Below are 7588 nucleotides of genomic sequence, written 5' to 3'. Positions count from 1 at the left end.
GTCAAGGTCAAGAATTACCTTCATGCTGTTCAATCCAATAGTCAAGTCTCAGTTCTCATTTTAGTTGACATATCTGCAGCACTTACATAGATGATCACTTCCTTTTCCTAGAAAAACAGTTTCTTCATTTAGCTTCCAAGATAACTTAATAAAAATAATAATAATGACTAACACTAGCTAGAACTGTTCCTTTTTTTGTTTGTTTGTTTGTTCACCTGTATCTGCCATAATCCTTCTGGTTTTTCATAAAGGCTATACAAATGAATTCAATTTTGATATGATAAAAACTACTACCCTTACATCTTATTAGTCTTTGGTGGAATTCCTGCAATTCCTCCTTGGGTGAAGTACTGTGGTACTACTCTGATTCACTACGTTAACCAGAGTATAATGTGGGAGTTGGGGTGAGGCGGGCGTGGAGAAGGACAGGCAATTTCAAAGGCGTCCACTTGGCCTTTTCACAGGGGAGGGAACCAAAGTGACCTCTGTCAGTTGCTGAGTGTAGCCACAGTGGTTATGCACTCAGGGACTGGAGAAATGATCCAAGATGGGTTATGGGTTGAACCTACTATGAGTTGAACGTGGGCCAGGACTGCATTTGTTTCTTGGCCCTCATCTTTAGCAGTCTAACAAGGGTGCCATGGCAGCATTTTGAAGCCTCTGGTATCAGTACTGGCTCAGCCTTCATATCCAATAATCTTCACAAAATCTGAGTATTTCCCCAACCCCAGTGTACAGTGTATTAGTAAATGACCATAGATCCCTTTGGCAATAAATTGGTCATCAGTTTCTGGAAATATGTGTTGTAGTAATATATAGACCTTTCTTATGGGGACTGGCTTCCTCTTTTCAGTCAATAGACTCAGGTCTATAAAATGTAGGGGCGATTTTTTTATTGAAGCAGTTGACTTCAAGCCTCTACTTGCAAGCTCTTAATATTATTTGGTTATATAATTCAAGCAATATTTTCATTGGCTACCCATCTCTAATGTCCCTCAGAAACCACAGTTCATCAGCCATTGCCACAGATCTTTGTATGCCCGGGACCCCCTGGTTGCTATCTAATTGTGGTGCCCATTTCAGTAATTATGCCTCTAGAAGCAGCCCGAGAAAGTCCTGGGTTAAATCTAATCTGATCAAAGGAAAGCCCATGGTAAGTTTGGTCTAACACAATATAAATATTCCAGGTAACTTCCTCTGTCTTAAATGCTAGGTCCACAGACTGTACCCTAGAAAAACACAAGCGCCAGACTTATGAAACCACATGGATAATTAAAGACAACAAATTAGAAATGCGTAGTTTAAAACAAACCAACAACACTGCTCCTCTTTTCTTCACTTACTTTGCAGGCATGTCAGTCCTAGACAAGGAGGTGCAGCAGGTGTCTGACTCAGCACGGGAGAGCCACCAGGGCCCAGAGTGGGATTTGGGAGCAAGATCAGGGGGAGAAAAGCATTTCTGTGGCAGGCAGCCCGGCCTAAGGCACTGGAGCCTGAACATTTCCACGGAGGCTAGCCCAGTGCAGGGTACGGAAGCTGAGGAGGATAAGGAAGGCACCAGTGGAGGATCCTGGCGCAGGTGTCAAAGGCCCGCAACATGAGGAGGGGGTCTGTGGGAGCGGTGGCCTGGGGCGGGAACTGGAGGTCAGGTTGGGTGAGGAGGGTATCTGTGTGGGGATGATTCGGTGCAGGGTGGCAGAACCAGGAGGGGCAAGGAAGGTTTCTGTGTGGGAGAGTAAAGAGCCCCCTTGGAGTAAAGAGGGTGCCCACAGTGGAGGGCATGTGGCGGCAGCCCAGCACAAGGCCCTAAAACCTGAGTGGAGTGAGAAGGATACACCTGGGAGGGAAAGGGCAGGAAAAGTGATGGAGTGAGTTCTGTACATTCAGATTAATCACTAAGTATATTGAGGGTAATGGTGCAGGTTTTTCATAGCCAGAGAATAGATTTACAATTATGGGAAGAAACCCTATGATATTGTCTACAATGGAAGGCTTCAGTGTAAACTCGGGACTTTATAAAATTATCTGTATGATAGATGGAGAAATAAGTATAGATGTGTGTGTGCATGTGTCCCTATACTCTCTAGCTCTGAGAGGGTATGATGAGGGCAAAAGCAATATGCACACCTAGCTGCCACCTTGGTGTCTAATGACCTTTATCCACTGGAAACAGGGCATCTTTGAAGGAATAGCTGATTCCAAGTCTGGGAAAGAAAAAGCATAAGGTGAGCCTGTAATATCTTATTGTATCTGAAAGTGAAGAAATATTTTAAAAATGATGGGGACTTGTCAAAAGCCACAAAAGCCAGACTGCAGGGGCTCCACTGGCCAAGTCAGGGATCATTTGAAGATCAGAATAAATGCAAAGTAACAGATGACAGCCCATTAAATACAATAGAATTGTAACATGTACCATGCTGGTGAAGGGTGTTTCTGAGGGGGACTATGCATGTGTGGAGTCAGGGGGTATATGGGAAATCTCTGTACCTTCCTCTCAATTTTGCTGTAAACCGAGAACTGTTCTTAAAAATAGTTTTTATAAAAAAAGTAAAATAAAATAGAAAATCATGGGTCCATATTTAAATAAGCAAACAAGTTGAAACCATTATGAGAAAGAGTATTTTACATGAAAAAATGTACCTTTTACTGAAAAAGAAAAAACTGAGAAAGGAAAAAGTAACTTCACATTGGACAACCTGGCAGACACCACCTCATTCAAATCATTAAAGTGAACACCACCAGCAATAAAACACATGAAATTGTGCTCCACCTGATAAAATGCAAAGAAAACAGTGGAGTATCACTTTTGCAATATTCCTGCTAAAGATGCATAACCCAAATCTAAGCATAAGGAAATGTAAGACAAACACAAATAGAAGGACGTTCTGAAAACTAATTGGCCTATAGTCTTCAAAAGTGTCAGAATCATTAGTCAAGGAAAGACTGAGTAGCTGTCCCAGATTGGAGGAGACTAAAGTGGTAAGACAGCGAACTGCAGCATGGAATTTCAAACTGCATCCTTTAGCTATAAAGGAGATTATTTACATGTGGTCTGAGGGTGTGTCTACTTAAGTCTCCAGAAATTAGCTTGAAGTGAAATAAAATACAGGTGGGTCTTTGTCCTTCCAAACCCCTGGCAATATACTGTTTTCCTTAATTAGCAACTTACTAAAAATCATATTCATTCTTATTAATAATTCATAAAAAATTAAACTTGGTTTTCCATCTTCTCAGCCAACTACTTACTACATAACCACTTTTGAGGTTGACAGACCAAAGATTATCAAGAACATACTTGAAAAAAAAATAGGTTGGGTATATGTATTCAGTTAGCGACACCCCTAGGACCCACAGGAGCATCTCGGTAAGCGGGTGGGGGTTGAGAAAGGCTTCTTATGGGATTTGAGTTTATGCTGGATGCTTCCATGGAGGAGTGAAGGATTGGAAGCTCTCAAGAAGCAGGGGAAACTCAGTGACTGGGAATCTTAACACATTTTGTCTAAGAAGTAGAAGATTAAAGCAAGCCTAAGAATGGCCATTGATAAAGAAGCAGCAATAATTCATGTTAGGCAGAAGAGGGGAGTGTTTAGTCATTTTTCTTGTCATGTAGGACCTTGAGGATGGCTGTTCTTGGCATTGTTTATTTCTATGGAGAATGTTGTGGTCTGCTTGTCATCAGCGCCATTTTTTATTTACTCATAAAGAAAAAGGGTGGGGGGGTAGATAAGTAATACTATAAGGAGACACAGTGTTAATAGAAGACTTAATCATTGACAACCTGTTATTAAGGGAATAGTCAAAACATTAGAAGAAAACATTGAACTAAAATAATAACAAGGAGAAGGAGGAGGACGAGGAGGAGGAGAAGGAGAAGGTCGAACAGGAAAAGGAGGAGAAAAAGAGGAGGAAGGAGAGCTGCTGCCAACTGGCTGCCAATCCTAATAACACATTTTCATACACTGCTGTGTGAATAATATCTCTCTACCTTGGCGGACCTTTCTAACTTTTAGGTTTGGAGGAAGCATGCTTTTCTCATGTTTCCATAGAGAGAGGTATGACTGGACATAATACAAAACACTGACAAAATCTGGACAGTGTTCACAGATTGTGGCAGTTATTTCAGACTGTGGAATAAAGAGTGAGGGTGAATTACATTCACTTCTTTTCTATAATGACTTCATGCCTCATTGCTTCTCTGGACCATAAAGAGTTCCCAGACTACTCTTCTAAAAACTCTCCTTTTCCTTGTACTTTTTCTTTGATCCATTACCAACCAATTGTTCAAATGGATAGGCAATTTTTTCTCCATCAAAAAGGAGAGATGGAAAGGATGGGGATATAGTCAATATGGTGAGGGCTGCAAGCTAAGCCAAAATGAATGAAAGGCAAAAGAGTCTCTAAGGGGAAATACTTATTTTAATTCTTTCTCCCATATCGCATAGTTAAAATTCAGCATAGAGGGATCATTGGAAGATACTGAAGAGCCATCACTAATATCATGTGTAGAAATTGTATCTAAAACTGTTAGGGGCTGGGACACAGTCAAAAACACTGATCAAGAGGTATACTCTTACATCATATCCTTCAAAAATTCTCTGAAAAAGTCAGTCTTCTCTGGTCTATCTGCGAAGTAAAAGCAAACAGTTGCATGTAATATATATATACATTATATATATATACATACATACACACACACACACACACACACACACACACACACACACACACACTAGAGGCCCAGTGCATGAAATGTCATGCACTGGGAGGAGGTCCCTCAGCCCAGCCTGCGCCCTTTTGCAGTTCGGAGCCCTCAGGGGATGTCCGGCAGTAGGACAGTAGGATATCCTTAGCTCTGCAGTGGAGGCTGGAGAGGCTCCTGCCACTGCCGCTGTTCCCGCCAGCCGTCAGCCCAGCATGTGGCTAAGCGGAGTTCCCCCTGTGGGAGTGCACTGACCATCAGGAGGCAGCTCCTGCATTGAGCATCTGCCCCCTGGTGGTCAGTGTGCATCATAGAGAACGGTCGTTCCAGCGACTGGTTGTTCTGCCTTTCAGTCAATTTGCATATTACCCTTTTATTATATAGGATATCTATCATGTGCTTTTTGCTCTAAACATACACTAGTGAAGGAAAGCATCAAATATCCTCTGTCTACCATGATTTCCATTCATATTTTTAAGAATATATATTGTTAGAAGGGTTGAGCTGTCCCTGTGGATGAAACGCTCTGGTGAACCAGGTGCAAACACTTTACCACCAGCAGAAGCCTTCTGCTAAGATATCTGGGGGGAAAATAGCAATAAATATCCCTGACTATTTTTGTGTTCTTGATTTATTACTTCTTATAAAACTATAACTCATCCCAATTTTATTTATAGTATTAGAAGATAATACTTAGAACATTTTAGTGCATTCACTCCTTATGATTAATGAAACAATTTAATTTTCTATCCAATCCTATATAGTCAATTCCGTAAACTGATTCTGCTCCCCAAATTCTGATGTATGGCCCATTATAGCAGGTACTATCTCAAACAGAGCCAGTGCTTCCCTCGGTTTCAATATTTGTAATATGAATGCACACCCCTTTTGCAAAAAGCATATCTTTCAAGGATTCACAGAGCTAAAAGTGGTTTTAGTACCTCAGTATTTCAATAAACAGATATTAAGTCAGTTCAGAAGTAAAAAAGATTTGTTCCCATTTGAACAAATCTTCATGGAAAGCAACTTACTTAAGTATTAAACAGTTTGTATTGTTGGAAAATTGTCCTTTAGAACAAGTGTTTTTAGCATAGACTATATAGAAGAGCTTCAGCATGCTTGTGGACTCTGAAATGTCATGAAAAATTTTGTTTATACTGACATACAGATTTCTCCAGAAGGTGGATTCACAGCTATAAGCAATGAAATGAAGGCAGCCATTGCAAACAAAACATCACAAAATGAATTTTCACTGTTTTAAAGCCAGTCCTTGTTCTTTCCATAATTTAAACTCTGGATCTTCTCCATCAATTTTCAGGTAAGATCAAACACAGTTTTTTCCTTATATCTATATTTGTTTCTGAAGTCTTTCACTAGGTAACACCCGCATATCTTCTTCTCTAAAACTGAGAGAAGCAAGGATTTATTAGAGGAAAAAAAATAGTTAAGAGGAATGGTCTTAACAGAAGTGAAAAATGCCAAAGTTAAAGTCCTTTTAAAGATTTTTGTGTCCACTCTGGAGCAAAATACAGTACAAAATTTGCTAAGAAATAATGTGTAACTTTCATAGTGCTAAACAGAATCACAATAGAATGTCAAGGCAGCTAAGATATCTGGTAAGTACCTTTGTTAAGTCAACATTTCCCTCAAATAGTAAACGTTAATATTAACATGCTTTCCTAGAAAATGGTCATCTCTACCATAAGTCACACAACAAATGCACAAGAGAGTCCATTTTTGAAAAATATTTTAAAATCTGCAAATAAGGAATTATAGACGCATAATATATAGTAAAAAATTGTGACAAATTTTATAAAATGGTGATATTCTGCACCTTTGCCTCAAGTAAAGCTGCTCTTCCACCATTAAATTAAGGTAAATTCAGAACATGATAATCTGATATGGAATTTTATTAATGAAATCCCAAACTGGTAAGAGTAGATCAATTTTCAGAATTAATACAACACCAAAGTATCCTTTGTCAATAGAAGTTTTATCAGACATTTTAAAGAAAAAGTCAGAATTTTTTTCATTAGCACTATTTTTATGGTGCTAATATATATGGCAACAGTTAGGAGTAATATTTTGGTTTGTTCATTCTTAAATCACAGACATTAATCAAGTATTACTATATTATATATCAAATGCATTCGATGAACAATTCATCACTTAATGCTGCCTTGGTGTCCAACACTGCCCTAAGTAAGTAATGATACCCAGGAGCATGTAATGGTGAAAAGGAACAGGAATGATTTCTTAGCCTAAACATGGACAGAATGGATGGAAAATGAGTAAGTCATTTTGTCTTAAACCAGCATGGGTAGTATTTACAAAATCTTGATAAACACAAGTCAGTAAGATACCAAAAAGTTAATTGTTTTAAATAATAACAGCAGCATCTGTATGCTTAACTACCAGATATTCTACTAAGAAATTGGTATAGCATTCTGGGTCTCGACTGCACAGAAACCCTATGAAGTAGACATTTGTAATATGACTTTGGGTCACAAGTAACAGTACCCAACTCACAGAATCCAGGAATAAGAATGTATTTATACACTGGCCAGTGTGGCTCAGTTGTTTGAGCATTGTCCTGTGCACAAAGAGGTCATTGGTTTGATTCCCAGTCAGGACACATGCCTGGGTTGGGGGCTGGACCCCCAGTAGGGGGAGTGCAGGAGGCAGATGATCAATGTTTCTATCTCTTTCTCCCTCTCTAAAATTAATAAAACATATTTTTAAAAAGAATGTAGTTAGAACTCTGAAATGTCAGGTTTTACAAGAAATGTTGCCATGTTTCTTATTCTGACTCTTCTTTCTTGCTCTATGGATTAATTTCCTCTGGTTCTCATGTCTATATGTACAAAAACATGACCACTAATAACTCTC

The sequence above is a fragment of the Myotis brandtii genome, unplaced genomic scaffold (assembly GCF_000412655.1).
Source record: "Myotis brandtii unplaced genomic scaffold, ASM41265v1 scaffold681, whole genome shotgun sequence".
In the NCBI taxonomy this organism is placed as follows: Eukaryota; Metazoa; Chordata; class Mammalia; order Chiroptera; family Vespertilionidae; genus Myotis; species Myotis brandtii.
This window is presented reverse-complemented; position numbering follows the sequence as displayed.